At 46.6% G+C, this 22,231-nt stretch overlaps 1 protein-coding gene across 10 annotated transcripts in view; it reads right to left on the reverse strand.

Annotated features, from left to right (window-relative positions):
• ATP2B2 (ATPase plasma membrane Ca2+ transporting 2) overlaps positions 1-22,231 on the reverse strand; it is a 459,739-nt gene that overhangs the window by 299,539 nt on the left and 137,969 nt on the right. For 8 of the 10 annotated variants that reach the window (XM_053929679.2, XM_045192219.3, XM_053929674.2 and 5 more), the window contains exon 2: positions 6,163-6,206. The exons of the other annotated variants lie outside the window; for them this stretch is intronic. The gene's annotated coding sequence lies outside the window, so the exon portion shown is untranslated. The remainder of the gene's footprint in view (positions 1-6,162; positions 6,207-22,231) is intronic. 10 annotated transcript variants of the gene reach the window in all.

Here is a 22,231-nt window from a genome sequence, read left to right on the forward strand (position 1 = left end):
CCTAACTTGGGTTTTAGTGTTGTTTCTTCCATTTATGAGTTTTGTGACTGGACAAGTGGAATGCTCTCTGTGAGCCTCAGTTTTATTATCTGCGGATTGGGACAATGCTAATACCTCCTGGCTTATGTCCCAGATTCAATGCCAGGGTCCTCTGAGAGGTGGATGGAGCAGACCCATCAGATGTTGTTCAGTTTACTCCTGTGTGAACCACCATGGCAGGAAGTCCCAGGACATTTGAGCAAAAAATAAAGAGTCAATACCAAGCAGATCTCTAGGAATAATGGTCAACTGTCAGTCTCCCAGGAAAGGTGTTGAGAGGAGATTTTGCTGAATCAGAGGAAAATGCTGTAATGAAGCTGCTATGCATTGTGGGGCCAGGTTTTCACAATCATCCATCCCCTCCACAATTCCAAGATCCTGGTGCCTAGCCTGGGCCTTTGACACTGGACTTCATGCCAGTGGCTTCTTCACCTCTCTGGACCTTTAGATGGACTGAAAGGTCCTGCCATCCCTGTCTGTTGACCTGCTAGGGTTGCTGTGAGTCAGAACCCCTCTGGGGAGCTGGCGGTAGGACTACTGGGGCTCAGTATGGATTGAGTTGGGCAAAGACACACCCAGATATCTCTGAAAATGTCCTCCTTTCTGTGCTTGCCTAAATCCAAAACCAGGAGTCATTCCTGACTCTCTCTCCCTTTCTGCCCACGTCTTGACTATTATTCTTTTCTGTCTACTTCTTACCACCCACAACCACTGAGTCCAACTGCATCAGCCTCCCAATTGGCCCCTTTCTTGAACACAGCCATCTATTCACTCCATAGCAGCAGTCAGGGAAAAAACAGAAATCTGTTCCTATCGTTCCCTGACTATAACCCTCCAGTAGCTTCCAGATGTTCTTAGGCTAAAATCTAAACCCTTCTGACAATAGTGGCCTTATGAGGCTGTCCTTTTTCCTTCACCTCTGACCTTTTATCTCACCAGCCCCCCCCCCGCCCCCCCCCCCCCCCCCCCGCGCCCTTGCTCTCTTGTGTTCTAGTGAGGCTAAGTTTCTGTGTTTCCAATGCTTCTCTCTCACCACAGGACCTTTATACAGGCTTTGCCCTTTGCAGGAGATCTCCTTTCCCCTTATTTAGGCCTCTCTTTTCCTCACCTTCATTTTGGCCTATCATCTAACATCTATGACCTGCTCAAGTAGATGCATTCTTACACGTCTCCCAATTTTCACCTTAAATAAGCACTTCCTTAAGGAAGCCCTCTTTGATTCTACCACCCCTCTCCCCCACACCGTTAGGCTCTCATAGACAACTGGCTTCATAGCATTCATCATGTTATAATTATTATTTTATTATCTGTTTCCCCCATTAGGCTCTAAGCTCCACAAGGGTAGGAACCAAGTCTTCCTTGCTTACTCCTCTCTTACCAGTGCCATACTCATAATAGGAACTTGATAATTTGTAAAATTTTATAGATTCACCCTGGAATCATATTTGAGTCTCTTATGCTCCACCTACCTCTGCAGCCTACATCCAATCACTGGTTTCCCTGACATCATCAATCTTGCCCCACAGATACTTGTTGAGCACCCACTTCTCAGCTCAGTAGCAAACGGGAGGATGTGCAGACAGACCCCCATGGTATGGTATGCCAGTGCTCTAATTGGGGGCAAGCCCAAGAGAGGGAGTGACTCCCTGGAAGGGCAAGAAAAGCTTCAGGCCAGACAGTCTCCATGAATGGGGCCTTAAAATGTTCTTAGGAGTTTGCCAGGTTGGGGGTGAAGCAGAGAAAAAGGCATGGGCAAAGGCCCAGAAAAATGAAATAGCACTAACAACATCTTCCCAAATCTTCCTCTGGAGTTCCACTTCCAGAACGTACATCTAGACCCTCATCCCAGCACTTCTGCAAAGCTGCCTAACTAGATTTTTCTGTTGTATTCTCTCTAAGCTCTGTCCTCATTCTGTTCTGCCTTTGCTCAAGAATCTGCTGTGGCTTCCTATTACCTTTCACCTTAAATCTAAGGTGCTTGCTTGCTTGCCATTGGATGCCTATCTCAACCTCACCCTATCTCTCCCACCCTCATTGACATTTTTTTTATTACCCACTGACATAATCAACATTGCTTCCACTAGCTCAACAATCACAAACTTCCATGCCTGCCTGGCTCATCCTATTCCTTCTTTTTATCATTGCTTTTATAAATCAAAATCCTTTTTGAGTTGATGCTAAGAAGAATTATTTTTGAAATTTGGGTTGTCATGTCCAGAAGCCCACTTGAATGGTTTAATTGTTTATAGCCAACTCATTGCTTCTTAGCATAGAAGTGCATGAGAGATTCTCAGTAAAATTAATCTTTGTGGGCCGAACTCTTTTGCTCTGACCTTGAGTGGCCAATTTGTGATGGATGGGCTCAGCTAGGAAGGGTTGTACTTCGCTTCTGGGTCCTGCTGGAAAGAGGAGGTGCACTGCTTGCATTAGAGGTCTGCATTTTACCTCCCTGGGGACCCCTTAAAGGTGGTATCGATGTCTTCTTCATCTACACTCCCCGTCTCCCACTCCAGCTTCAAGCTCAGTGCTCTACAAAATAAATGGCCAGTCATCAGGAATAAGCTGCCCCTGTTATGGGCCAAGTTGTGACCCCAAAATTCAAATGTTGAAGCCCTAACCCCAGCATATCAGAATGTGACTGTATTTGAAGATAGAGCCTTTAAAGAGATGATTAAGGTAAAATGAGGTCATCAGGGTAGGCCTAATCCAACACAACTGTGTCCTTATAAGAAAGAAAGATCAGGGCACAGACAACACAGACAGAGGGAAGAGCATGTGAGGATACAAGGAGAAGGTGGCCATCTAAGAGCCAAAGAGAAGGGCCTCAGAAGAAACCAAACTTGCCAGTGCCTTGATTTCAGGACCTCTGGCCTCCAGAACTGTAAGAAAATAAATATGTGTTGCCTAAGCCATCCAGTCTGTGGTATTTTGTTATGGCAACCCTAGCAACAGCCCCCAAAACCAGTTCTTTCAGAACCATGGTTCTAGTTACAGAATAATACAACACTGACATTGGCTTTGGGTAAAAAGTGTTTACAGAAAAAGAACGTTTTAGAATGAAAAGTGCCGCTATATGTATCTGACTGGCAAAATGTATACATACACATACATACTGGTGGGGGCGGGGAATTTTTTTCTTAGCTAGAATTACTCCTTGTGATAATACAAACAATGAGCATTCCAGTGTAGGACATTTAGAAAATGCACAAAGAAGAAAACAAGTTACCTGTTATCTTCCTACACTTAGATATCTGTCTCGCCAATTTTCTCCTTCCCCACTCCTCTCATTCTCTCCTCTTTCTTTCTACCTTGCTTACTTATGCTGCATTATACCTATTCTTTAAAATGCAGTTAGGATTAATTTTGGCCATCTGCCTTTTCATTTAGCACTGGAATATGAACATTTCCCCCAAAATTATTAGAATTTCATCTCAACCATCATATTCAATGGCTACCCAGAATCTCCCACTATCTGCATGGGCCAAGATGGGCTCCCCCAAACCTCTGCTAGTGGACATTCATGCTGTTTCCTGTTTTCAACTAATAGAAACTATGCTGCAATAAACATCCCTGTAGATAAATCTTAGTACCGGCTTGGGCTATTTCCTCAGGGCAAATTCACTAAAAGTAGAATTACTGGTTACTCATATTTTGAAGTAGATTTTTTTTTTTAATTCTTAAAATGTTCTACACTTCTGGGGCTGTAACAACTTACTGATCACACATATTAAAAGATCCCCAGAGTCTATGTAGTAATTTTAGAAAACTTAAAAAAAAGGACAAAGAAAGAACAAAGAAAACCTAGGTTATCTTGCTATAGTCAAGGCCACAAAGTGACATCCATCCCTGGCTATGACAAAGTTGCCCTTCAGGTTAGAGCCTGGTTATTTAGAAAGGGAAGGGAAGGAGGTGGTCAGGGTGTAATTACAACATTCTGTGGGAAGGTATGCATTTTACAGATTGGGAAACTGAGGCACAAAGAGGTATAGACACTTGCCCAAGACTATACACAGTTTGGGAACGAAACAGTCAGGACTGAAATTCAGTTTTGCCTGGTTCCAACAACCAAGGGTTTAACCATTACACAACACTGCCCTGGGGCAGGGTCTGTGGGCACAGGATGACTCCAGTACAGCTCCCAGATCCAGCCCTGATATCCTGTTCTGCCTTCTGATCTCACCGGCAACATGAGGTACTGGGTGTGCAGGGCTGGGAGGAGGCAGGGCTGGTGCATGCCCCAGGGGTGCATGAGCCAGCAAGGCCCACCTGACCCCACCAGGTAATGGTCTACATGCCCACGGACCATTTGCTCATCTGGATCACAAATTCTCACTGACGCACTGACTGTACTAGAACAGCCACAGTGGTGTGACAGCCTGGCGTGTCAGAGGAAAACGTATACAGATAAAAGGAGGAAGGATAAAAGCCTGTGGCAACAAAGAGGCAAAATTGTGAATCAACTGTTATCTGTATTTCCCAACCTTTTAAAAAAGTGATTTTGCTTTCACAGGCATGTGGTGGGGAAAAAAAAAAAGCCTTTGAAGTTAAATGGACCTGGGTTCCAATTCTGCCTACCAGTTCACTGAGTCACTTCACTTCTCTGAGCCTTGGTGTCCTCACCTGCAGAATGGGGATAAGCATTCTGTGTTGTTCTCAGGATGAACTGAAGTACGAGATTCCTATCACATCTTTAGCTCTGTGCCTTGCAGGGGGCGGGGACTCAGCAAATACCAGTCCCCACACAAATTAACACATTTCTGAGTCCTGGAAATGCAGAGAAAAGTAGATAGGGTTCTGCTCTGGGAGAAGCTGAGTGTGGGGAGGAAGAAGCAATTATATCCTGAGGTGGTAAGTACTTTAACAAATGGGATAAACCAAGTCCACATTATTTTCAGAAAATAATTTGGCTCTCTAGCTCATGATCACAGCAAAATCAGAGTAGGAGGCCACATTCACTTTTGACAGATCTTTAATCCTTCCCTAGTATCACCGTTATTTCTCCATTAAAACTTACCTGTCCCATGTCCCAGTTCCCTAAACCCTGCTATCTGCTGGGGTTAATCTGGTCAGATCATTTCTGCAATGGACATGAGTGCCCACAGGTTGCTAGACCACTACAGATAGCATTTGGAAGAAAAAAAGTAACATGCTTATTACATAAAACTTGGAAAACAAAACACTCAAATTGCCCATACTCTCATAACTTAGAAATAACCACTCCTAACCTACAGATTACATTTAGATGGGAGCTTTCAAAGCTTTCCCATCCTCTCCCAAGGAGTGACACAGAGGGTGGCAATTGGGGTGCTATGACAGGCCGGCAGGAGGGGTGCTGAGTGGGGAAGGCTCTATCCTATCAAACATGGGAGCAACTGCTCATTCCACCTAGGAATGGAGCCAGCTCCACACACACACACACACACACCATGAAGGACAATTTCTCAGGTGTTGCTAGGGAAGTAGTAGCCCAGGGCCATTGGCAGAACTCCCAGGCAGTCCCCCAGGCAAAGGGGCTGTGTCTCCAAATGTTCATTTGTAAATGGATGGACCAACAGTCATTAAGCTCCCAGGACAGTCCTCTGCAGGCTCCCAGGCTGGGGCCCAGCGCTCTGCTCCTCCTTCTCAAATCCTACCCCTGCCAAAACCTCTCATGATGGTGTTAAAAAGATACTAAAGTATGGACTGATATGAAGTCCATGCAACCCACATATTGCTCTTTACCTCAAAAGGACATTTACTAATGCAAGTGCACCTCTGTTTTGGTAGAATATCACACCAAGGTAAAGATGACAACACAGGCTCTGTGGGGGACTGGGAAGGGGGGAAAGCCAAACTGCAGCTTCAGATCTGCCTGGGGCTTCCCTCTTCCTCCCCTGCTGCCCCAGGTCCCCAGGGTTTTGGGAGTGGTCGCTGAGAGACCCTGTGTTGGGAAGGGCATTAGGGATGCTGAGGTGGTTGTGGCAGCAGAGGTGGGAAGATTGTGGGTTTGCACAGACAGGCGGTTTGCAAACCACTAAGGGCTCTGGGGCCACTAACGGCACTGAAGTGTGTACACAGCTGTGTCTGGGAATGCTGAGTCCCCCAGGTGAACCAAGGGTCTTGCTTGCTTGCTTGAACACTCACCTATCTCCCGGGCTGCTCTCAGTCTGGTTCCAGGTGTGGGAAACCTGCGAGCAAAGGAGATCAGAAAGGCCCATCAGAGGGGCTTGTATCTTCTAGGTCACAAACTGGTGGCCAGAGATCCAGATTTCAAATTCAGTATTTGTTTAAAATTTAATATGTGAACTGATCCCAGTATTGAGAAACTGAGGGATTTCATGCAAAAGTCTCACTTTCTGACTCATTTGGGGAGAGCGGTGTCTCTGGGCCACATACCAGCAGGATACTGATGGGTGGGAGCCATGTGGGCTACCCCTCTAGGCCCACAAATGCTCCCCTATCCCAGCGTGTCTACCCCCAACTCCAGGAGCTCAAGTGTGCAGCCCCTGCTCTGGTGTCTGCCTTGGATCTGGAAGCCTGGCATGTTCCCCTTTCAGTCCTGCCTGGGCTTCCACCCCATCCCTCCCTTTCCTTTTCCTGCTCCAGACTTATAAACGGAGAAGTCAGGAGAAAGAACACCACCAGGACCATCCCTTGGAGAAATCAAGGGAAAGAAGACTGAGTCAGACTCCAGACAAAGTTTGGATGGGGAGCCCTGGTACCCCCTCTCCAGCATCTCTTTCCAATATTCCTACTCTGTGGCTGGCTCTTGACAGGGTCCTGAGGGTTTAATAAAGAACATCTTGACAAAGGTGTGGGCAAGAGGGGCCCAGAAGTGAGGGTTCCTTTGCTACCACCCCTATTCTAGAAGGGGGTGGGAGGAGGAAATGGTGTCCAGACCTAGGCACAGAGAGGGCTGCATGAAAAAGACCCCTGACAAGAGTTGTCACCTGTGGTCAAGGCATGCAGCCAGCTCAAGGTGACTCTGAGGGAGAGAGACAGAGCTGAGACTAAATATTCAAATATCTCTCCCCACTCACTCTATATCCTGCCAGAGCTCCACATTGGTCAAAGTCAGCAAGAAGCCAGAGGGAGAGAGAGGGCATTGATGCATACAGGTCACCTCCTGGGGCACAGGGTGGGGTGAATAGGGTGGAGAGTGGGTCTCAAAGGGCAAATGATGGATGGCCAGCACAATGGCCCTGCTCCTGTGCCCTCTTCACCCATAGGAGCCATATCCCTTAGAACCCAAGGCAAGGCTAACCAGGTCCTCCCAAGGACCTCCCAAGTGTCAGGAGCTCAGTTCCACCCCAATGACTACTGGTTGGTGCTGACCCTTCCCAAGCCTCTGTACTGCTCACCTGGACTGAACTCAAGTTTTCTGCCCCATACTCTAGTACCTGACCCTGTCCCTAGCACCTGGAGCCTGGCCCAGGCCCTCACTTCCCCTTACTGCCCCTGCCTGTTCTCTTCCACTGGACATCCTTCAAATACCTCTCATTATGAAGGCAGACTGTCCCCTTCCCAGAAAGACAGCCCAGCCCAGAGTTCCCAGAGATCTGGAAGCAGAGCTGCAGGGAACCCACAGGCATGAGGCTGACACAGCAGTCACAGGATGCAGGAAGTGGGCAGCTGAGAGCTCCCTGCCCCAGATCTCTTCTGGGAAAAGCACTAGCTTGACAAAAGGCAGCCATGTGTAGGGTTTCATGGAACCCAGAGTCGGAAGTGACCCAGGAGATCATCTGCTCTGGTACCTACTTTGGACAGATGGGAAAACTGAGGCCAGGGGATGGGTGGGGCTTACACAGGCCACATAAGCCAGAAAGTGGCAGAGCCAGTGCTTTGTCCGTCAGGCTGTCCCTTCCTCCTGGCCCAGGACACATGAGGGCCGGGCTGTGTCAGGAGACTGATGTCATGAGGTAGGCACTGTTAAGATTCCCATGTTACAGATTAGCAAGTTCGGTTCCTGGAAGTTACCTAACATGCCTTAGACTAGCACAATTGGTGAGCTCTGGAGCACAGGCAACAACATTGACAGCAGTAATAATAACCAGCATTGCCAACTAGGGTGCTTTCTCCAGGCTGGCCCTGTACCGAGGTCCTCAAACACCTTATCCCATTGTTTGCTTGTTCGTTTTACTAGAGAGTTTCTATTAACTTTTCCCACTTGGCTAAAACATGGTGTGTGTGTGTGTGTATGTAAAGTGTCCAGTCTTATTGACATACAACTGACATATAACATTGTGTAAAATGCATTGATTGATATATATCATTACCATGACAGTGTTAGCTAACTCCTCCATCACATCACATAATCACCATTTATTTTTTGTGGTGAGAACATTTAAAATCTATTTTCTTAGCAACTTTAAGTGTGTATCTAGTCAGATAAGACTAGCCATGTGGTATTCAGATGCCTCCTGGTTGTTTTATTCCAGACACTCATTTTTTGACTCTTTGTGGACCCCTTCCTTATGTCTCAGGTTATATGAGGGAGAAAGCTCAGAATCGGCCATCTGTCACACCCAGTACCCTTCCTGTGATGTTTAAGGGGTCTTCCTAATCTTGGGTGGGCCTGCCTACTCCCCCCCAGGGCCCTGAACTTCTGCACATAGTAGCAAGGTCCTGGGCTGTGGGCAGCAAGGCTGGTGTCCTTTTCTTCCCCAGCAGGGACTGTTGGGATGAAAGATTGATGAGCGATCTGTCCTCACTGGTGAATTTTTAATTATAGAAGAAAGAAGACCCCAGCCCCTGGTCCAAACCAAGAACTGTGGGCAGGGTGCTTCTTGGGTATCACTGACAAAAGCTGTCCATAAATAAAGGTGAAGGGCTGAGATGGGAGTAATTGGTGGAAAAACTGCCAGACCCCCAGCATGGAAAGTTCTGGAGTGACATAGTGTGAGTAAGACCAGGACTCATAAAGGTCTTGGGCAAGTCTGGGCATAGGGGCAGTGGGTATGGGAGCCTAGTGGCCATGATAGCTGTCACTCTGTGATTCTTGCCCTTCTACATTGCAGGTGACCGTACCACACACCCTGGATCCTCTTACAGTCAACAAGCTGAGAAAGGGCTGAGTTTGGAGCATGGTTACCAGGCGGGGGCCCCAACCCCAGCCTTGGAGACACAGGAGAGACCAGCCTTCAGCTCATTGCCCTAGGAGAGCAGCATACCTGTGAGACTATCCATGACTCAGTTCAGTCCGATTCACAAGCCAGACACTTAAAGAGAAATGAAGGCCTGCTTTTGAGTCTCTGCATCATTAATGGTCCATGTTCCCAAGTAAGTCACTTCAACCTCCTGAGCCTCAGTTTTCTCCTCCGCAAAAAGGGGTTAGAAACAGCTACTGAGTGATGAAGGTAAAATGAGAAGATTCAGGGAAAACAATGAGCACTTCGTTTGGCATGCAGTGAGTTCCTGATAAACATCAAGTATAAACAAGGAAGAATAAACCACCAGCTCTGCTCTCAATTCACTTATAAACCAGTGGGGCTCTCACACTGGCTAAAAACAAAACTCACAAGGAAGAACAGAGAAGCATAAAATGACATTATAAAACACCCACGGTAAGAATTTGGGTGAGAGATCATTTTGACTTGGGGGCCACAGTCAGAGGAGGCTTCTGGGAAGAGAGGACCAGAAAAATACACCTGCAAGTGCTTGCATCCTTTGTGAGTTCAGGCGCTGATCCCTCTGGTGGGAAGCCTTTCCCAGGCACACAAACTGGGTATCAGTGAATGTGCATCTGATTCTCAGTGGTACTACTATTTAGTCAATAAAGTCACGAGTCATTGGCACCTACAGGCCCCAGACTTTCCAGCTCATACTCCACCTCCTCTAGGAATCCTCCTGGGACTACTTCATCCACACGGATCCCACTCTTCTCATTGCCACTGGCACTCAAAGCCCAAACCACACACCCTAAAGAGCCTTCTTGCAGGGGAGGAGCCCTGGCCCCTGTTCCCTGTAAGACATTAGGCAAGTGCCAGCCACTCTGTGAGCCTCAGTTTTCTTATCTGTGAGCAAGGGAGTTGGACTAGATTGGAGTTTCCCAGAGTGACATTGGGGAGCACTAGTCTTTTGAGAGGCTCCCTAAAACATGGCACCATGTTTCATGCTGGAGCCTCCACCTTCCTTGTAGATTTCATAATGCAATGAATATATACATCAAGGCTCTGATAAGTCCTACAACATAGAAACCAGCTTAGTTTTGCTTGACTCAGCATTTCCTAAACCACCTTGACCTTGGAACATTTCTTTCAGTAATGTCTATTAACAGACCACAGAACTAGCATTCCTCAGAACCCACTTTGGGAAGGAATACTAGCTTCAAAGATCTCTCAGGTACCTTCATGCTCTGTCAATAAGGAGATTTAATAAAAGTCTAGGGTGTGGAATTTCATCCTCTGAGTAACTTTTCCAAAATGTCTGCTTCATTTCTGGCCAAAACGTGAGGGTGCCCTCCTCCAGCTCCCGCAGCAGCCACCATGCCTGGATCTCCATCACGACAGCACTTGCACTGCAGTCGTAGGTATGTCTCCTTCTGCACTGGACCATAAGCATTTAGGGAGGGACCATGTCTGGACACTGATGTGTCCCATGGCTCAACAAGTTCAGTGCCTGGAACACAGCATGTGCTCAATAAATATTTTTGAATACAGGAGTGTGGTTTACATATTTGACAAGTGGTATGGTCATGGCATATATCAAGAGGGACACCAGGTATGAATAACCTACAGGGCTCTCCTGACCATGCTTGTTAGTCAAACACCAGTCTGGTGAAAGGAAGGAGGGAAGGAAGGAATTGCAAGAACTACATGAGAGAGTATAACTATTACCTGCAAAGGAAAAGCACTTTCTAAGGCAAAGCCAAAAGCTGTGTTTTTATCCTTTTCCCTCTCTGGGCTTCTCTGGCTAAGCTGTTCAGATTTGGGAGTGGGGGCTGGGGGCTGCAAAGACCACCCCTCCCCGCCATGGGACCCAGCTGGAGCCAAGGCCACATGAGAAAGTGGGCTTTTCTGTGTCCTCAACAGAGCTGGCAGCAGTTTTAGTATTTTAAATATCCTGAAATCTGAATCCAGAATGGAACATTTTTTCAAGTAAATAATACCCTTGATGTCAGTGTTGCTGCAGCAGGCTCAACAGCCCTCAGAAACCCAGACAGGAGGACGTGCAGGAAGCTGCCAGAACACAAAGCGAACCAAACCCCAGATCTTCTGGTTCCAACTAGCAGACCACCTGCCTTCCAGGGATGTGAAGATTTAGTAAGACACTTCAGGCATTGGCATATTTAAGAGGCATATTTTTTTTCTGATCATACCTGACAATGCCATAGGAAAATTCAGAAAGACCACACCCTGGGGACCCCATACTGTCATGGGCTTTGGGGACCCTGGGTCAAGGGTGAGGGGTGGCAGAGACAGGATGAAGTCTCGTGGCAAAAGGTAAGATTAGAAAAGGTCAGGGCCCTCTCTGAGAGATGGGCAGCACCTGATGCCTGCTAAACTCCCTTATGGGCTGGCTTCAGATTTCCATATTGGTTTCCCTCCTTGGTCAGGATTTGAAGCAGATACCACCTGGTTTGAGTTACAGAATCCAGCTGATGGCTTCCTGACCCTTCTGGGAGGCTTGCAGGGGAGGTGTGAGTTCTCAGGAGGGGCCAGGCCTAGGGCACATCCAGAGGGCTTAGAAGGGAATGGCCAGGACAGTGTCTAACCTGAAGCTTCCTTCAGGGCAATTTTTCCCCTTTGGGGGCAGGAGTGGCATAATGAGAGCAGGGCCAATAAAATGACATTGGTATGATTAGGACAGTGTGAAGTGTATAAAACAAAGTGGAGTCACTTACGTCAACTAAAATGGCTGTCAGTCAGCCATGACACTTTGGTTCAAGAGAAAAATTACCTAAGTCAGACTAAACACAATTGGCAAGGAGACACACTTAAGATATCTTCACACATGGTCAGAGTAGCGTGTCTGCGGAGCAGGACCACCCATAGATAGTCCCTGGGGAAATTCCACACTTGCCAGCAGGGGTGTCAAGCAGAATAGCCATGTACCACCCATAGGCTCCTGGGCAAATTCCCTACTTGGCATCAGGGCCAAGACATTTATCGAAAAGACCCAGAAGGGTGGAGTACATCACTTCCAAGGTATAACAGGCAGGTTCCAGACTACTGATGAGACAGCTGAGCCCCACACACTAACTACAGTGCTGCTCCACGCCACCCTGATCTCCCTTGGCACCAGCCGCCAGAGGCTCTGTCCTGATGGACTGAGGACTTCATCTGCCCTGCTGCCCACCTGGGTCCAGAGATCCTTCCTTGCAAAATGCTGACAACTCCCTTGCCCATCATGCTGTCTCCTGCACCTGCAGCCTGAGACTTTGGGGCTTGGGTTGGTTATCCCCCATTGATTACTGTGTGTGTGTTATGTTTGAGTGTGACTAGGATATTAATGTCTGTTGATATCCTACTCTGAGTGAACCTGCATTCAATAAAAGCTGAGTGAATAGCATAGTTATTGTGTGTGACTCTTGTCTATTCTTTCCTTGCTGCTCAGCAGGCAGCTAGCGGAGCAGTTGTCCTGCTGACTTATAGGAAAGACTGTATCGCGAATATATGCTCCTGACACATCTATACTCGGGACACTTCGGGGTGTTCCTTATCTCTACGATTGCCTCATAATATTGAGGCACACTGCAGGGAAACCACTGTAAGGGGAGAACCCTTGGTTACCTTTACCACCTCTCCAACACTTGCTAAGGCTAACAGGCCTTTACTGGTGGGAAGCAATACCTACCTAGAATTTAACAACACTAGCAGTTTGCCTCCTTTTAAAAAAATTATTTTTACTGTTACTTTCTATTTATGACAGCTGTTACCATATTTTCCCATTATGGTAACAATAAGGTTCATTCTAAAATTTATTTAGGTAAAAAAAAGTGAGCTCATTTGAATAAAGATATTAAGTACTTTTTAGTGCAGGCGAGGTGACCTAATCTACGGGTTGGAGGGAGGTATATGAATGATTGGGGTCTTTGAAACATTCATCCAGTCCAATCACAGTTGGATACACTGAGTCCAGAGGGGAGGGGTCTTACTCAAGCCACACAGCCAGTTAATAGCAAGAGCTGGAATGAAGAACTCAGGGTCAGGGTCTCCAGACTCTTTCTGCCTGTGAAGCCCAGCTGTGAACACCTTCCTTAGTGTGGTCCTTTCTCACAGTGCGGGGGAAATCCAGCCTCATAGCTCTGCTGCCTCCAGGGTGCTGGGAGCTCTGCAGAGGCCATAACTGAGCCTTATTCATTGTTTTATCCCAGAGACAGCCAGAAAATTGGTGATCAATGAGAATCTAGTAAAAGGGATGGATGGGTGGATGGGTGGAAGGATGATTGGAGAGACAGATAAGTGGATAGATGGAGATACAGATGGAGAGAGTGGAGATGGGTGGAAACATGGATAAGTGGTTTGACTGATGACTTAGGGAAGGAGTGTTCAGCCCTTTGGCGTCTCTGGGCCACACAGGAAGAAGAATTGTCTTGGGCCACACATTAAATACACAAACACTAATGAAAACAGAAAAAAAAAAAACCTCATAAGGTTTTAAGTAAATTTATGATTTTGTGTTGGGCCACATTCATAGCTATTCTGGGCCGCATGCAGCCCATGGGCCACTGGTTGGCCACCCCTAATTAGAGTCTCTGTCCTCATTTCATCCATCCAAGGGTATTTCCATTCTGTTAGAGAACTAGCAGAATTTCTCTAAGACAAAAGAATTAATGGTGAAATTTCAGATATCACAATAGATTGGTAGAGACAATCTTCCCCATCCCCATTTTGCCAAGTGAGACCTTGAAGCAAAGGTGAGCAACACTGGCCAGGAAACCTAGAGCCTCTGCTTCTCATTTTGTTTTTGAAACTCACTCTCTGACCTTGAATAAATTCCCTCCCTTTCCTGGGCCTCTGTTTCCCCATATGTAAAATAAGGGGCTGAGTCAAATGAATCCCTCTACCTTAGCATCCTGTGGCCACTGCAAGGCCTTCCAGAGGCCAAAGCCGCCCCAAACATCCCTGATGCTGACTGTAGGCATTGAATCTGTCAGTTGGATTTGGCTTCTGCAAAGTGATATGCTGAAGGCAGCCAGACAAGCCACCCCCTAACAACAGAATTAGCAAGGGGCTCTGTCTTGCTCTGCCTTTGGAACCAGTGTATATGAAGAAGAAAACATCAGAATGGCTGGGACATGCGGTCTAGTCCTCAGTCTCCTAAATGATGCACCTCTTTGTATATAAAACTGCCATGTACAGGGTGTGGACAAACCAAAAGTGAGAAGACAATGGAGGGGCCAGAGGGAGAGGCTTAGAGCACAGGCTTCTGGGCCAGTCAGTCCTAAATGCAAGTCTTGCCCTTGCCATTTCTTAGCTATGTGACCTTGGGTCAGTTCTCCCTGTCTCCCTGAAGTTCATCATCTTCTAATATGGGGGACATATTAGCTCTCCACTTTATTGGATGGTTGAGAGAATTGAAGAAAATGTACATTGTTGAGGGTTCTACAGATGTTAGCTCATCATCCTTCCGTTTGTGAACTGCCAGGGAGAGCCTGGATCCTGTCCAATAGGATTTTCTCCAGTGGGCGGCATGGGGATGGATGTTTGCTCACCTACTAAGTGTTTATTGAGCACCTACAATGTTCCAGGCCCTCCCTTCTGCTCTGGAAACTCAGTGGTGAGGAGAAGCAAACCCTAGTGTCTGACCATAGAGAATTTAAAGTCTAGGAGAAGGGGTGAGAAGACAGTCATTTACCAAGTGGTCACTCAAATAAATGGAAAGTGTCAGGTTCCATAAAGGGGAAAGTAGGGTGGAGTGGGGCTGCATTACAGGGACCTCTTTGTTCCTGGGAAGGGTCATCAGGGAAGTGACTTGAGTTGAGACCCGAAGGATGTGCAGGCTGTGATCAGGGAAAAGTGTTGGAGGTCACAAAAACAGAGGTTTAGCAGGTACAAAGGCTCTGTGGCAGGAAGCACACAGCACATTCAAGGCTCTGAGAGGAAGCCAGTATGGCTGCAGCAGAGAGTGAGAGATAACGTGATGTCAGGGAAGCTGGAGACGTGGGCAGGGGCCTGATTGCCAGAGACTCATGGGTCTTTTTCTCTGTGTGTGTTTGTGTGTGTGTGTGTGTATGTTCATGGGAAAAATGGGAAGCCATTAAAGGGCATACAGTGGAAGGGTGAGGGGTCCAGTCACTGTGATGTGGAGAATGGATGTAGAGAACCCAAAAGGAAGGAGGAGAGCAGTGAGGCAGTCATGTCACTGTCCAGGCAAGAGACAATGGTGGCCCAGATAGGGTGGTGGCAACAGAGTGGACAGCAGTGAAGCTCATTCTCAGCCCCATGGACCAAGGCAGGCCCTCCCCAGAGGCCTTGGCACAGGACAACTGCCTTGGAGTATGATGTCCATGCAATAGTTAAGATGACTGCATGCTCATCCACAGACTTTATAGTTTACAACCATCTTTCACAGCCTTTATCATCTTTGATCCTCAAATCCACTACCGAGATGAGAGAACTCAAAACCCCCAACCTCTTTTGTGACTCTCTTTTAAAGAATAAAAACAATAATCATAACAACTTTGTGTTTCTGTATAAAGATACCTTATTTCATATGTACTGTTGACTCATTAACATTGAACTCATGACCAAAAGCACTATAAAGCACGCTTGAGTGAAGCTCATGAAGCACACTTATTTTCTCCACAAGATACATCATAGATTTCTTGGCTTAGAGCACTAGACAGCACTGCATTTAGGTCATTTTAAACAGCAAAATCAACAACAAAAAGTGAAAAACTGAGGGGGAAAAGTGGCACCAAGTAGAGCACAAAACAGCGTACTTGTTTCCATATGAGAGCTGAGACTAGAAGGCAGAGTGATACCTCATCTGATCTCATCTGGGAACTTGTGCATTGGGTGACTCAAAATTTTCACTGCTCTGCACACATTTGCAAAGGACTGTGAAAGCACCATAAGTATGGATTTAGGGTTACATATAAATTTCAGCAAGTAGAATTTAGTAACATGAAATCTCTAAAGAATGACTGATAAATAAATGTGTTTACCATTCATTTGTTGATTTGACACATTTTCATTGAGGGCTTCCCATGTGCCACTTGCCCTTTGGGTACTGGGGGCGCAGAGCCTGCTCTCATGGGGCTGAGAGTGTGCTACACACCAGGGACTGTGTGGCCTCACCACATGCATTGCCTTGCCCCACCATCCTGTGGTAGAGACTTATTTTCTAGAGGAGATGGAGTGTCCCAAATGGGAGGTGGCCTGGGAGGGATGAAAAGCAGAGGCGTTTCTAACAGAGTCTAGTTCCGCACCCCTAGGCATACACTCATTCTAAATACTGATTTCACACCAGATATCTTAAAATCCTGTTCATTTCCCCCTTCTTGCCCAGTAAGCAGTTCAGCTCACAAACTGTATTAATCTGTGGCATAAATTCATTTAAACGAAATATTGCCAAGCAACGCAAAGGCAGAAATCCTCTTACCACCCACATGGATTGATGCTGTGCATTGAGGGAGGGCTGAGCCTTTTAGAGGCTGATGCTAAACAACCCTGAATCGTGGAGCAGTAATTCCAGGCCTGGTCATAGGATGAGCCTGAGAACAAAATGACCATTTGCCATGGTGGGGCGGACAGGTTTCACAGTCTTTGGATCATCGTGGATGACAGAGGACAGCCCTTAAGTGCTAGCCACTGTTTAATGAAAACCAGCCCCAAAGACTGCATTTAAGACTTTATAAAGCAACTTCATATCCATTGGATGACTCTATTTCCCTCCAATGGAGAGGTAGGCAGTGCTATTAGCCCAGTTTAGAGATGAGAAAAGCAAGGCTCAGGGGAGGAGGAATTACTTGGCCCATGTCACACAGCTGGGCAGAGTGGGGACTTGATCCCATGTCTTTTGTCTGCCAATGGCACAGTCTTTTGATTACTTCCCAGGTTGAAAAAGAATGGTTTCTTCCTTTAAGTTGATTAATTCCAAGTGGAAAATGTGTTTCAGAGGAATAAAGCAGCAAAGAAGGGAGTAAGGGTTACTTGAAGAGCCCCTAAGTCACATGGATTATTTTTGCAGCCTAGCCCTGCCACTTATCAGCTGCATTTCCTGGAGCAATCTACTTCCTCTCTCTGTGTCTCAGTTTCCTCATCTGTAAAACTGTAGAATAGTAGTACCTTCTTCTGACAGTTGGTAGAAGGAGTAAATGAGTCAATACTTGTAAACTGCTTAGCACAGAGTTTGCCACATAGTAAATGCTATGTAATTAACAGTTAAAATTAAAAAAAAATAACCTTGGCATAAATCAGAAGGGGAAAGCAATTGCCAAATCTGTTGCTACCCCAAATTTTATATTCCTTAATTCAGTGAACTACCTGTTGATTTGTTGTAATTAACATTACTATGAATAGCCAAATGACAAGTCTCTTTCCAACCTACAGGAACTTTAAGTAGAAATAGAGTTGTCCCACAACTCTGCATGTAAATATTGTTAACCCATTTTATAGATGAAGACTCCTGAGGCTCAGAGAGGTAAAGTGACTTGCTCAAGGTCATGCAGCTGGTAAGTGGCAGAGTCAAGAATCAAATCCAGTTCCATCCAGCAGCAAGGCCTATGCTGTTAATCACTCTGCCTCCCATTTAATCAGTGGCACCCAAACTCCTGCTGATACTGGCTCCTGGAGGTCCAGGCTTTGGGAGAGAAGGTCTTTGCCAGGGTCTGTGGACGCAGAAGGACAGATCACATAGAGTGGAACCCTCTGGCCTCTCCTCTAGCCCCATACAGGGCCTGGCAGCTCAGGAAAAAACCTGCATCTCCAAACACCATGAACTATGGGCTCCGCCTGCCTTAAAGGGGAGGCATTGAGTCCCTACATTCTGAGCCAGAAGGAACAGAAATGGCTCCATGTCCAACACAGCTACAGGATTAAAATTGCAGGCTACTCTTCGGAAGGTGCTAGAAAATTTAACATGACTTGCTGTTAATTTCCCAGTTGGTTTCTTATAAAAGAAGTTTCTGGAGGGCTGTATTTCTCACCCTACATGGTTTGAGCCAAAAGCTAAAATATTGCCCAACATCTAGAAGAGAGAACTTTGAAGTTAATGTGAAGCAGGTTCATGAGGTCCCCTGCTTGGGTCAGGAGATTTGGTCTATCTTATTTGAGTCACACAGCCACTATCTTGCTGTGTGACCTCAGGAAAATCCTGTCCTCTGTGTCTCCTGAGCAATGGCAGCAGCCAGGGGTTGAATCTAGCCTGCAGATGATTTTTTGTTGTTGTCTTGGAAAAAAAATTTTAAATTAGGAAAATTACATAGAGAAGTGTAGATTTCTGAATTTTCTTAAAAATGGGAATACCTGGCTCCGGGACCCCATGTTCCCACAAGGTGAGCTGTTGATTGGCATCAAGTGTGACTGTTCCCTGACACAATGAGATGGCACCTGGATCCTTACTGAATCAGCCTGGGACCTTCCACTACTAGATGCCTATTACTTTGATACTTTTAGTTATATATTCTGTTACTTGCAGGCAAAATGCTCCTTCCTGGTGCAAAAGGTAACTGAGGCCATGTGACTTGCTTATAGCCAACTCACTGTTAGCTGCCAGTGGTGGCTGCGTGGTAAGACCCTGGTTTCCATGGTTTTAATATCTGTCATAGCACTGTATCCTCAGGTAACTCTGCTGGGGCCCCATCTACTTCAGCCTGGGAGACATCCTCGGGGGTGGCCCAGGGATATCTCTTACAGAAGCTCCAGGCCAGTGCCCAAACCCCAACCAACTAAAAAATCTCCCCGATACTATAAATAGCCTGAAAACCTTCTCTCTGTGGCCTTGAGGAGACATGTCTTTTGGGGTCACTGAGACATAAAGAAAATATAAAGTGCTCCTTTGGGAGCCTCCAATCATAGGTATTGAGGGCCTAGAGGGCTCAGCACAGGCCATTTGGAAAGATGGCCTGTCATCTTCATGGAAGAAGTCGACTGTCTTTTGTAGCCTAAGCCCATGTCAGACCAGCCAGGCCCTTCAAACCAGAAGGACCTTGTGCCCCAAGTACCTCCTCTGTGAGCGCCTCGGCACCAAGAATGTCACATGAGCAGGCCATGCCTGTGGTGTCAGGCTTTGCCCTCTGACAAAACAAACTGCTCTACTTTCCCAGGAATGAACTTCAGATCACTTAGTCAAGTAGCAGGCTTGGTTGGGGAGCCCTGCTATATGTGGACCCAGGTCTTTTGTCGGGAAGCTGGGAGGTTTGAGTTGGGTGTGTAAGGAAGACACAGAAGCATGTTTGTCAGCTTGAGTCTGGCATAAAGGAAAGGGTGATGACCCTTCCATGTGGTTTCAGGACCCCTTGCATGGAAACTAGAGGGGGACAGGCCCTGTACAACACAGGACAGGACCTTCCAACACTAACAAGGTCACAAGGTGAGTGTCCATAGGTATCAGCAAGTGTTCACTTGCCCTGGTGTGCGGGAGGCAATAAGGGGTGGTAGGGACTCTGGGGGCTTGCAGAGTGGCCACCACTAAGCTCAGGATTGCCTGAGCTGCTAAATTCTCAAGAGAAGTTGGAAATCCAGGTTTTTCCATGACATCTCCCAATTTGGGGATTTGGGTAACAAATTAGTTTAAAACAGTAGGCGAGATAATGTAATAAACACAAAATTAAACATGTGTTCACAGAATTAGCCTGCGGAGCTCCCAGTTTGGAGACTCTGATTTAGAGTTTCAATGGTTAGAGGTGTTGCAGGTCAAGTAATCAGGAAACAGCTCCACAAGCCATATGCAGTCCCTTCCTTCCACTGATGACATCTGAGAACACCAGACAACACAATTAACTCTCTGCTTGTTAGGTGTGTGTGCACAGTGGTGAAGCTTCTCCATCTCACCCCTGTACCATTTTGTTCCTGTGTCCTGAGACTCTGAAGCCCACCTATGCCTTCCTCCTGCCCTCTCTGTGTTCTAAGCACTGGGCATTGTAGGGAGAGACAGGAATCAGAGGCTGCTCTCTATTGTAGTCTGCCATGATTTAGCCTTGGTGGAAAATTCCACCAGCTCCTCTTAGGTAGCATTTTGCATGCAGTGACAGCACAGCAGCCACAGGCATCCTTCCATAAAGCCCTGCTCTTCCTTGACAAGGATGGCACCCTCTCGGTCACCCTCATCAATTGCTGCCAGCTTTGCACTGACCAGAAAAGAAAGGCCAGCCTCTGTAAATGGTCCCCAGGGGGTGTTTTACTGAACTTCTCCGGCCTCAGCTCAAAGAGATTCCTGATGGCTGGGAGGTACAGGGGTGGCTGTTAGAGTTACTCCCAGGTCTTCCTGCTGGCTTCCTTGAGACATGGGCAGGGGTAGAGGACCCCTTGGAACCACCCAAATCAATACTCAGGGCTTTAAAACCTGCACAAGTGCTCAGAGACACAAACTACACCACTTAGCAGCTGGATGACTTACCACATCTCCAGCCTCTAAGAAGGGGTTAAAAGTTCCCTGCCTGCTGGCCCCATGGGGGGTAGGATATGGATGAGTCTGATGTGGAAGTGCTGTTCCAGTGTAAAGCCTAATTCCTCTTCCTGTGGCCCATGAGGGCTCTCCTGGCATCAGCTCCCTCACTCATGCCAACACAGTGACAAGTTGCTTTGTGCACACAAACACTCCCTGCCTCTGAGTGCCAGGGACCTGCAGACAAGAATGTCAGGTGACAGCAGGGGAGGCTGGGCTACTCCCCGGGAAATGCATAGGTATGGTCTTGAATGGCTGGCTTCATGCCTATATCACCTTTCTAGGTGGGAGGAGGCTAGGAAATGAGCTCACTCAGGCAGAGGGGCCCAAGTACCTAAGACCCTGGAAAGATTAGGAATAACTTCTAAAAGCAGAGATCGTTCTAAAAAACAAAGCTGGTTCATTGCTTTCCTGATTTAAACTGCTCAGGGGACTTCCATCTCCAGCCAAGATGGAGTAACAAAGACCAATTAACCCTCATGCCTGTAAATAATTAAAAATGGGCAAAACATACAAAACAATAGTTTGTTTGGACATCAGGTGATGATGATAAGTGATAAAAGAGATAGGATAAGAGGTGAGCCCAGTGACTGTCTCAGCTTACTTAATGCCTTGGGAGCATTCCAGGCCACTGCTCAGGGGTGGAAACCCAGGTGGAACCTAGTGAACTCCTCGAGTTAAGGAGATGGAGCTAAGAGTCCAGGACTGATAACTAGAGAGATGAGAGCAATGAAGAGAGAGATCTCTGGGGGTCAGCAGAGGGTCTTTGTGTGAAGAAACTACCCAAGACTAGGGAAAGAACCATCCAAAAGAATTAGAAGTAACAAAGCCTGCACTCAGACAGGGCTGGGAGTAGTGCCTGTTGCCACCGGCCATACAGGCAAAGCTCAGGATTCGTGGGACACTGACTCAAGTACTCGCAAGGGTCTTGCCTAAGCAGAGGAGAATAATGAGCCCTATGCTGAGCACTGCTCTGGTTCCATCTAACAAATATTGAAAGCCAGATCCAAAAGGACCACCTGCTTCTAAGTACCTTAACTGCATCTCAGACAAAGCTTAAGAATATTGGTAGGGATACAAGATATCTGGCACCCAGCAAGGTAAACTACAGTGTCTGGAGTCCAATTTAAAAATTATCAGGTATGCAAAGAAGAAGGTAATTACAATCATAATGAGAACATCAATCAATCAAAACTGACCCAGAATTGACCAGATGTTAGAATGAGTGGATAAGGACACAGCAACAGTTATAACTGGACTCCATATATTCCAAAAGTTAAGGAAAGATGGGGAAGATATAAAAAAGATGGGTTGAACTTCTAGTGATGAAAAACACTACACTGTGTAAAATGAAAAAAAAAAAAAGAAACACTGGATGAGATTAATATCAGACAGTGTGGAAGGAAAGATTAGTGAACTTGAAGACAGCAATAGAAACTAAAATGAAACAATGAGAAGAGAGAATAAAAAGCTCAAAAGAGCATTGGTGAGCTGTGGGACAATGTTAAGTGGCCTCGCATATGTTCAACTGTAGTCTTCACAGGAGAGAAGAAAGGGGAGAGAGTGCAGAGAAAAATATTCAAAAAACTAATGGCTGACATCAGAGAGATGCAAATTAAAACCACAATGAGGTACCATCTCATACTGGTCAGAGTGGCCA

This window comes from Desmodus rotundus, chromosome 8 (genome assembly GCF_022682495.2).
Source record: "Desmodus rotundus isolate HL8 chromosome 8, HLdesRot8A.1, whole genome shotgun sequence".
Lineage (NCBI taxonomy): Eukaryota > Metazoa > Chordata > Mammalia > Chiroptera > Phyllostomidae > Desmodus > Desmodus rotundus.